This window comes from Pinus tabuliformis, chromosome 5_2 (genome assembly GCF_031772625.1).
Source record: "Pinus tabuliformis cultivar Carrire ecotype Pingquan chromosome 5_2, CPIR1, whole genome shotgun sequence".
NCBI classification, from domain to species: domain Eukaryota; kingdom Viridiplantae; phylum Streptophyta; class Pinopsida; order Pinales; family Pinaceae; genus Pinus; species Pinus tabuliformis.
In genome coordinates, this window is record NC_142306.1 from 263,026,001 (window position 1) to 263,037,994 (window position 11,994).

Below are 11,994 nucleotides of genomic sequence, written 5' to 3' on the forward strand. Positions count from 1 at the left end.
ACATGATAACTAGACAAGAGCCTCATCGTATATTTGGACACGGAGAAGTTTTCCAATGGGGAAAAGGTATGCATGAAGAAAGAGAAAACAATACACTAATTAAAATATACGGGTTTAAAGGTATGCCATTTATATTGTCAAAATTTGTTACAGACAAGTATTTTGTTGCTGAAGTCTATATGCAATACCTTGACTGCCTAAATGTATGTAAAAGAAAAATGACAAAATAATTCATTCCTTTATCATTTACTATTGGAGAAATCACAATAAAAATTGTTTCCCATGTTACAAATCTCACACAAAATTTGAAATATTTTAACTTATGTAAATATGAAGTAATTAAAAATTTTGATGAAGAGGGTCTATTTCACGCACACTTGGAAAGAATTGAATATAGGAAAATTGTTTGTAGAAATTAGAGAACAGAGTGATGAATGTCAACAAGTATTGACCAAGAAATCACGACTAATTACAAATGCGGAAAATATCATGGAAGTATCAAGTATCAGTATTTCTGAAAATCAATTTTTACATTGCATAAACAATACCTATGGAAATCAAGGGCTAATCATAGATGTTTAACAAATCATGCACAAATCAGGAATTAATACTTCTGTAGATAAATCTATATATTGGATAAATGATACTAATGAAATTTCATCGTCAATTGAAAACATGACAAAAGATACTGCAAATATGAAATTGATTTACAACAAGCTATCAAATAACATGAATCACAAAAATCCTAATCAAAGCTTTATTTTAAAAGAAGTGTATGTTACTGAATCAACCAATTCAGAAGTCCTATGAGAAAAATAAATGGTGATGAAACTATAAATGAGGAAGTTGACAATGTTAAGCTACCTCATTGGATTAATGTTTATTGTGCTTAAATAAAGAAGCAATAACACAAATTTCTAATGAATCTTTTATTTTTTATGATTGTTTTGTCACATTACGAAATGCAAAGAATGAAAATAGAATTAATAAAATGATTATTGAGAAGGTAAATCTTTATAACAATAACATTTTAGACCAAACAAAACTATAGGTTTTTTTTTTTGGAACTGCATCAAGTTACCGATAATGTGTTTGCAGAGTCTCTTTGTCAATGGGAAGCATAAAAATTAAACTTAAAAACAAGGATACAAGAACTAGAATATGGTATAGATGAGGGTCCTTTGTTGATGAATTCATTAGCAATATGAACAATAGTTCCTGCAGTTACTCTTCATGGAACATCATATATATTTTCTAAATCTATCAGTTTTCTTAATGCAATGAAAACATATAGTATCGATGATATGTGTCAAAGATTACAAATCATTGAACATGCATGGAAATATGTTTCTGATCCGAAGCATTTAGGACAAAGGGATAATTCATTTGTCGAGTGCATTGAATTTGATCTTGAAGGAGAAAGGTATTTCATGAACCAAGGCTTATTTTCTTTCAGCTAGAGACTTGATTTACTTTATGATGTAGAGAAAAGAGAGAAGGAGCTACCAAATGTTAATCGAATGAAGAAACTCAAAGTTGCGTGGTCTCAGAGAATCAGAAGAATGTATTACAATATTTCTAGATATCAAACGTAGATAATTGAAGGAAAGATGCATATGTCAAAGATGTATGGATTGTTAAGAATCTAAATGGCACATGTATTACATATGACTCTGGTTTAATTTTAACACAAACGTTAACAATTGAATTGGATAAGATGAAATAGTCAAAGGAATTAGAATTTGATGATATAACTAATTTTAATACACACGAAGGTAGGGAATGGCTAATTGGATTTGTTAATGTTAATGAACAAAACTATGTTTTGGATGTGGAATTGCAATCACATAAATTGAGAAATGTATATTCAGTGAAAGTGTTAAATTGAAAATTACATTTTATTTTATGAAATATTTCATATAGGAAAAGTTAAATAAATTGTTTGAAGAAACCAACAACTCTAAAAAATTTAATAGTTAAGCAATAAGGACATATGCTTTTACATAGTGTAAGTTTTCTTAAATCTTCGAATGTTTGCTTTTTTGTTTACTAGTAATCAAATGTTCATATTTTTATATATGTTATTATGAATTGAGTCAATCTCTTGATGTTGTTTTTTTCGCATTTCATTGCAAATGGATTTTTATATAAAACCATTTACATGATTACATAAAGGTTTTGATAAACTCTTAACAATTTGAATGTTATTTTCTGTATTCAAAATTACCAAGGTAGTCTACATCTGCACATGGTTTTCCTCCTTTTCATTTTTTCCCCATATAGATTTGTTTCGAAGACACAATATCATTATTATATGTATTTAATTAGTTGTGGAGAAATTGTTGTTATTTTTACGAAATGTAGGAGCACAAAAATATGCTAGTGAACTGCGACATCATAAAAAAAATTCTATCGATTGAATAACTATTATGAGTAGTCTTATATGAGATTTATGATTTCAGACAAAAGTATATCCCCTAGGTCGGTGGCTAACCTAGAACAACATAGAGACAAGGAACTTAATGCTTTTCCTTAAGTTAAGTAGATAAAAGAGTGAGACCTACTTGGAATCCTTTGCACACTTCATTGCTTTAGCTTGGAAGCTCCAATTCTAGCTCTGAATGCCAAAATTAGAACCTGCACAGTCATATAACACAAGCCAAGAAAATACAAGATCCATGTAGTATCATCTAAATACTTCATTCAATAGATCAATATGGTATTGAAATATATGAAATAAGAACATCACATATAGGGAAACAATGAATTCTTTGCATTAATATAAATGGAAGGAGATTACAACCATAGGTAGCAGTTGATCTTGTAAAAGAGCTCCTCCAATTTTTTTACTTGTCCTTTCATTGTCACAATATGCACCTCCAATCACCCTAAATGCATGAGATAATAACCACTCACTCCAGCAACATAAGGGAATAATCACTCTCCAAAATCCAACCCCCAGCCACATAGAAGGCTGGGAATATATAGAGAAGTGGGGTAAGTTGGGAGTTCTTATCCGATTACGAATCTAGTGTTTGAGATCCACCTTTGATGGAGGGATAGGATCAAAAGATAAGTGGTGAAAATTCCAAAGTAGGGAAGGATAGGATATGAATTTTTTATCCATGGTAAGCAGTTGAAACAACTTCTGGAAACTCCTAAAAGGGGAAGCTTCCAGAATGTCGATCATTCTCACAAATTTATAGAACCAATGCAAGTGAAAAGGGGAGAAACCTGTTGGTGATCAATGCAGGCCAAAATGGAGCAACCTGTAGGTGATCACACACCAGTAGGAATATAGAGAGCATTGGTCCTAAAACTGGCTCAGATGATGCAGTTTAGGGCTAAAATTCTAGGGGATGAAGGGAACATGCTTAGGGATTTATGCAAGATGGTGACAAGGGGGAATAGGATGTTGATTGATTCCATTAGGAGGCTCACTGATTGGATGTGACAAAATGGCCTATAACATAATGCCCCCTAAAGCGTAAAGTTAGAGATCATGACTAATGACTAAAGTGATTTACCTTGTGACAAATTGGGATTAAGGACAACCAATGAGCTTCATCAATGAGCTTCATTTGTTAAAATACATTTAGAACATGACATATTTTTTTTTCTAAGAGAGGCATACTCGTACTCAACTCATAAGCTAACATAACATGTATAATGATCAAAATATGTGTCCACGGATGCAATCGATTGACCCATGATTGGATGATTGTTTATATGATCACAGCCATCACACATTGTTATCATTTTATGACTCCTAAAATTACAACCTAGATCAATGAAACTAGATTTGGGGTCTTATATCTCATTCACATGAACAATCAATGTACGAGTCTAACCATGTGAATCAATGAGCTAGAGTTGAACATGGCAGACACCATATGATTACCGACCAATGATGTAAGTCGTTAACAGATGCAAGAGAAACCATTGATGATGTTAATGGCTCTCAAGGAACTAAGTACAATCTGTATGGTGTGAATTAATGAGTTGATGTCGAACACCACATATAATCATTCAGTCGAAGGACATTGATGTAAACCTGTCGCCGAGAGCGGGGAAACTTACCATTGATTTATGAAAGCACCAAGGTACCAAAGGTGTGTTTCTAAGTCAACTTCCTAGATGATGTGTTGATGTCGATAGGAAGCGACTTATCGTAGGAGGGCATTTATGTATCCCCCATCAATGACATGAAATGGGTATCATGATTGACACAAAATGATAAAGATGATGCTGACATGGAACTAGATTAGAAAATAAAAACATGAAGTGGAGGCCTAAGATTATTGTAGAAGATATCAATTGAATGATTTCTCTTGAGCACATCGGTAACACTGAATGGAGTTGGTAGCATTGACCCAAAACCGAACATGGAGGTTCCAAAAATGGTATGATAACCAAAAGACAAGAGGATTATCTAACCCAACAACCACACAGATGAAGTGGAAAAGTGTCATGTTCAAGAGTGACTCGCCGCCATTAGATAAATGGAGTCCCTTTTTTTCCCAATTTCCTCAACCATACTAGTCAGTACCTCTTTAATTTTTAACAAGCTTGAGGATGATATTATATGGTTGATATGTAAGTTCGTCCTTCAGATGAATCCCTCTGGGTATATTTAATGAACCCTAATAAGGAGTGGTTCGACCCCATCATGATAGAAGAGTCCATCGTTGTTTGATTCTTTTACGAGTCCAACGAAGGTAAAACTCGACATCTTTTTCATGTTTAGAGAGTTTGAAAAAGAGACAGAAAAGAAAACTCGAGATGTCCCTTTTCATAAGTAGTCCCTTAGGTCTGAAAAGGTAGAAACAATACCTAAGAGAAGCTCTTAGCCATGTTCAACTAAGATATTCCTTTTTCGTATTTAGTCTATCTTAGTTTGTAAAAGGGTTAAACTTATACTGAGTAGATGTATTTTCATTTTATTTTACGAGTTCAAAAAGACAAGTGCTCGATAATATTTTCATATTTTAGGAGTTTGAAAAGAGCTGAAAGAGGACTCCAAGGGGTTCCTTTTTTGTAGGTTTATAAATTCTGCAAAAGGGATAAAATTATACTCTTTTCTAAGAGTAACTTGATAAAGCATAATAAAAAACCTGCTAACAGATTCCAACCTCCTCAAAACACCACAAGAATGATTAAACATACCTGTTTCATAGTAAAAACGAAGCATATCTAGGTCAAAATACTTAAAATTAATAAAATAATGAGACAATGACCATAAATATTCAAAATTCCTTTTCATTTTCACTATTTCAGATTTTACTTTCAAAAGTGAGTATTTATAGCCCTTTTTCCCTCAATCTTCTGCAATTAATTATGGCCAATCTAGGGAATCATTTCAAGTTTCATCACTTCCAGGTAGGAACTAAAACCTTTCTATATTTCAACGGTTCATTTTTGTGTTTTCATGCAAAATTTCCAAGGTTTTGAGGCCCCTTGGGTTCATAAAAAATTCTGTGGGACGAACGCACCCCCCTGTGTCGAAAAGGGTGTCACACTTAGGTAGAGAAACACTGTATACAGAGGTGCAAACCTCTGGAAGATAGTGATGGGGTGCGTTGGGCACATATGTCCAAGTTTTTTTTTAATTTTGCCTTAAATTTTGTTAGATTTTTGGCATGGGAAAGAGCCTAATGGATTGCTTGTTGATGCTTTAGGTACCCATTAACGAAAAATGGAATTCATTTGGAGAGAAAGAGAATATGAGGAACAATATTTGAATCTGGAAAATGACCCTACTACCATCTAGGCCCTAAAAAATTATGGTTTATTAAAATTCTTCTAGCTTCCTGGTATGAGGCAACATATAGAGTTGTTGAAATACCTTATCCGTTCATGGGATATTCAGGCACAGGCATTCAGGTTTTGGGAGAATCTACTCAAGATACATGTAGAGGATATTTATTTTCTGACAGTTTTTTCAAATCGAGGTTCCCCCATATCTCTTCTAGGTGGAAGAAGTGGCATTGAGACCGTGAAAGATTATATCACTACCTATTGCAAACCTTGAGCCCTTTCTACTAGGGATGGAAATATCAGCATAAAGGATGTGACCCAATTATTTTTCCGAATGATATTGTATATTATTTCAAGATTAGTAAGAAGCTAAACACTTCATGCAGCGACCAAATCATACATGCAGTATGGGATAGAGTGTCTAGAGATGACAGTATTGAACTGGAGAGAGGGTGTCTTGGCTAATTTGAAGGAACAAATTATTATAGAAAATGAGGGGAAGTTGAAGAACTTTGGCTATGGCATGATCTTAGTCTATTTTTCTCTAGAGTAGGTACCATTACTACAGCCTCAACAGATTGTAGTCAAGCCCATTGATGCAAGGATCCCACGGATGAGGAGGTGGATAGACCACATGAGCCGACATGCAGAACCGTCAGCGATAAGATTTTCACCAGCCTTCTTTGGATGTGTACACAGATAGTTCATCATTATTGATGATTATCCTTACCTGGGGATGGATTTATGTAATCATCCCGAGCTCGAGTTTCTTGAGGGTGAGAAATGGGATGCTTCAGGTAATTTTTTGAAATTTTTATGATTTTTTGTGTTTTTTGATGTTCCCAAGGCTAAACAATTTAATGTTTTCATGAAGATATCAGACTTGTTCGATTAATATGTGCTACATATCTCCATCGAACAGAGAGACAACCATAGGAGGAGGAAGTGGAACTACTAAAATTTGTTGCGATAGGATGGGATGCATTATGGGATCTTGAGGTAGCTGAGATTCTATCAGAGGTGGAGTGCCACATGGGGGGACTAACACATGGGATTGATGAGACTTTGGTTGATTATCTTCCATTAGGACTTCAGCAACACACTATCAGAGTGCCTTGTCATATTGTTCGCTCACTAACCAAGATAACTCGTGTAGTGTTGTTTTATCATCAGCACCACTAATTTGTCTAGTTAGATGTTTTGCATGTAGTTTTTATATGGGAGATGTAGCCATATGTGTCTTGGGGCACACATTTTGTAAAACCAACTTAATATATATTCAGCATTTCCTAGTTCCTATTCTACTTTCAATATGATGTAATGTGAATTGAAGGTTATCTACATTCGTTGCAAAATGTATATCTAAAACAAAATTAGCTAGGGAATCTCCTAATGTGTTCAGATTTATATAAATATGTTCATATCTTATGAAATGGTTATGTATTTCCAAAAGACACACTCTCAAAACCATGCGAAGGATGGCAGTATTTCTTACTGAATATATATTAGTGAATTGTAGTATTACAAGTTGTGAGCAAAGCTTGATGACTATATGATGGATATCATATGAAATAGAAATATATAGTAGCTCAAACACTACGCTATACTCAACGATGTTGTTAGTAGAGAAACTAATGCAAATCCCTTGTATGCTCATCAACTTGCCATTTGGAGCAAAGATATCCCATGCTATGGAGGATATGCTCTGAGTACTATGGCTATCGACATAGGCATAACCAATATACTATTCGACATAGGTTGACATATGCAATCCAAAACTAAAAATAATCAATAGAAACCATGGGAAACTCTGAAAAACACACTACAAAAATACTTAACAAACTTATAAACTTAATGTGCACAGTGTACTACGCATGGGATCAAGCATAGTTTTTTTTGAGGTAAAAGCCATTTCTAGGTTGTGCCAGTGGAACTCCATCGAGGTCTACTAACTCACAGTCCCCTTTAACAAGGACGTGTTTGACAATGTATGGGCCCAACCACATAGACTGGAAATTCCTGGACCTAGTCATATAAGAGAACTAGATCTCCTTCCGAGAAGATTATAGGCTTGATACTTTTGTCATATTGCACTTTGATGCATCTTTTATGAGATTCATTGGCTAAAGTGGCATGTCTTTGGGTTCATCCAAATGAATTAGATGTAAAAGACACTCCTCCTCTATGGAATTAGTAGGAAGAAGTTCAATATCTAGTTTTAGTGATGGAATTTCGTAATCAATGGGAAGGATCACTTCTAGACCATAAACCAACTGGAAAGATGTGAATCTGGTAGCATTCCTAACTAAGGTTTGGTATGCCCACAAGGCAGCAAAGAGAAGCAAGTTCCAGTCCAATTTATGGACCCCTATCATGCATTGAAGCATAGTCTTAAGAACTTTATTGATAGCCTCAACTTGTCCATTAGCCTAAGGATTATAGGGAGTGGAATTTTCATGTGAAAGTCCCAATTTGGTAGCTAATTCAATCATCATATGGTTTTGAAAATACTTCCCATGATCCATAACTATTTCTTGCAGAACACTAAACCTAGCAATAATGTGATTGAAGAAAACGTATGCAGTCATTTTGCCAGTGTTGTTAAATGTAGGCATCACTTCGGCCCACTTAGTAAAGTACTTAGTAAAGTAGTTAGCAATGATAATAATATAACCATGCCCCCCGTTTGAGTGAGGGTTACATGTCATAAAGTTGATACCCCATTTCCCAAAGGGACCGACAACGACAATTGGATGCAATTGAGCAAGTGGAGCACATATTTTATGATTATAGATTTGGCATGCATGACACTTTTGGAATGTGAGAATATAGTGGCGGGGCCAAAAGTAATAGGCCTAAAAGATATTTGGAACAATAGCGTAACCAGATAAATGTCTTCCACATTCCCTTGAGTGGAATTCATTTAGTACTTTCTTTGCCTCCTCAAGAGTGAGGCACCTCCGTAAAATTGTATTGATACCATGATAGTAAAGGGTGTCACTGATAATAACATAATTTTGGGATTGGTACCAGATACGTCATTGCTCAGAGCGAGAGGTATTAGGTTAGAAAGTCTGGGTCTAGAGATAGATCATAAAATATCCATACTGTCGGTGAGACGATTATAGCAGAAACAATGACGCGTCTCATATGGTATCTTCAGATGTAGATTCAACATCAAGGGAAGGAAGATTGTACATTAGTTTAGAAAAAACTAAGTATTTATTCGACTTGGATTTGATGAATTCTAGGTCAAACTCTTGGAGAATAATGATCCACTTGGACTATTTTCCACGCAAAAATTGATGTGACAATATGTAGGTCATATGGTTGCAATCTAAAATGACCGTAGTTTTCCGAAGAAATATCTAATGGAAAAATATTTAGACAGCTTGAACGGCCATCAAAGCTAACTTTTCTACATTAATATACTGGATCTTGGTATCATTGAGGTTCTGACTTAGATAATAAAGGGGATTTTCAATCCCCATATCATCTTATTGGACCAACACCATAGCTATAGTAGATATGGTGACAATCAGATACAAAAAATAGTTGCAATGATGGTTAGGGGGATATAAGAGAGATGCCCGAACTAGTGCATCTTTCAAGGAATTAAATTATTTTTGTGAAAAGTCTTCCCAATGGGAGGGGAACCCTTTCTTCAGTAAGCGAGTAAATCCTTTGGTCAGTTCAACATATTTAGGGACGAACCTCCTCAGGAAATTAGCTTTCCCATGGAGTCTTTATAATTGAACAAGGGAAGAAGGCACAAGCAAGTCAACAAATTCCTGGACTTTTATAGGATCAATACAAATTCCCTGTTTTGAAATAAAAAAATCAAGTCGACCAGAACTAACATAAAACACACATTTGTGTAGGTTGAGTCAAATGTTATAATGTCTACAATGGAAAAAAATGGCCTGTAAATGCATGGGTTGATTAGCTCGATGCTTGGAGTGAGTAGGGAGATCGCTCAAATAGGGTTACATGATATGCTTGATGTCATGGAAAGTGTAATCAATCACACTTTGAAATGTGGCCCCTGCATTCTTTAAACCAAATGGGAGATTTCTATAAGTAAAGGTACCCTAAGGAAAAATAAATGCAGTTTTAGGTTGGTCCCTCAAGAGAATGTTGATTTCCTTATAGCTTTAGAATCCATCCATGAATGAACAAATATCGTAGCCAACACAGTCAACAAAAATCTAGTCAATAAGTGGGGTTGAGTAGTTTTCTTTTGGACAAGCACGATTTATGTCCTGATAATCAACACATACTTAGATCATTCCATGTTTATTCATGACATGGACAATGTTTGATACCCAATCAATTAGAGAAACAAGGTAGAAGAAACCAACCCGAAGAAGCTTTTCAATTTCAACTTTTATCCTGATAGCCTTCATGGATGGACTGGACAGAGGCGATGCTAGATTGGTTTAGCATCAACATACATCTTAATTTTGTGTACCACTAAGTTTGGGTTGATACCTGGAATTTGTTCATACATACAGGAAAAGACATCTCTAAACTCACAAAAAAGGGCTCGATATATCTCAATTTCAGAAGAAGAACAAGATTCTTCTATGTATATATTTCTTCCTCTTCCTGATTTAATCGAAATATCGAGAGGAATCATTTCTTCCATATTGGAAAGGTTCTTTTCAAAGTTTATCTCATGAATGGAGACGTAATTCATAAATAGTTCGACAAAATTAGTTAGGTAAAAACCACTGAGATTATCTTCAATGGTATATGGGAAGGAGGAACAATGATGATGTTCATCCCATGATGTGTCGTCTGACATCATGATCTCCATGATGCATTTGTTGGTAGACAATATACTAAAAAAAGGATCAGAGGGCGAGCCATAATCTAGTGATTGATCTACCCAATTGATTGAAGAAAAAGTATGGGCTGCACAGGCCAAATAGATGGATTAATAATCTTGCTCAATGAGGCTAAGTAGCATTGAATCATCAAAACTTTTGATGTTAGTTTCATCAGGCAAAATCCATGGATCAACCAAGATCATAGAGCATGATCTCATATTTATATAGGCAACCAAAGGACAGGAGCTGGGAAGGAGAGGAGGAGGAAACGAAAAAGATTCCCATAAGTGATGAATCCTTCAACAATCCAACTCTGACATTTTGATAAGAATGTAGGGCTTCCCCTATGAGAGGGACACTTCCATTAACATTGGAATCATAGCCAAAAAAGGTCAATTTATATATGGCCACGATATCGCCTTTATGAGGAAAGGTGACATTTCAAAGTAATTCAAAACAACGAAAGACATAGCATAAATCCATGTATTTCCTAGTAGAATATTATAATCGAGAGGTCCATCAATAACTTCTACCTCAACAGAGATGGTTTTGCCCCCCAATTCCACTTGGAGGGAATTTAGAATCCCACAAGGTTTATATGTCCTTCTATCAAAGGATTTTAATGTGGTGGTTGATTGAATTAGTTGGGGTGAACCAATCACCTTCCAACAAGACAAAGACATGATGTAGGTTGAGGCTTCCTCATTCACAATAGAATGTTGAATGTTCTTACCATGGACAATCACCTGAATCATAAAAGCTAACTGAGTTGGAAGTCGAGGGGTATAGTTTTCATGAGAGAAAACAACTAGATTGGGATCCGATGGATCCACACATTCGATAGCTTACAATAAGGACTTCTTTTGGGTGGGGAAATTTTGCAACACCTCAAGAGTTGATATAGATGATGGAGACTATGCCAATTCTTAAACTACGTTATAATTTTGAGAGGCTCTTAAACAAGGGTTGAAGGCCGACTTGTGGATAACACTCTTCGGAAGCTTGATATTCAATTTAGTAGGAACTGAAGGTGGAACACGATCAGATGAAGGTGGTTGCAAACTAGAAGTTTGATCAGTAGCCTAACCATTTGGTGGATTTCCATTACCATAGTCCTTATTCCGAGTGGCCACCAAGACATCATTTTTCATATTTGAGGAGGAAAGCATCAAAACCACGTTAGAGGAAGAAGTGTCTTAGGAACCATATGAGTCTCCCGATTAGGAAATGGGCCATTCAACACATTAAGAGAAGCAGATGACTTAAGAGACTGATTCACTTTAGTGTGGTGTGAACAATCACGTGTAAAGTGATCCTCCTTACAAATCAGGCATGGGTATCGAGGCTTTCGTTTCTCATCCAGAGATGAATTTGTTTGTTTATCCTACGTTAAGGAATATTTTTT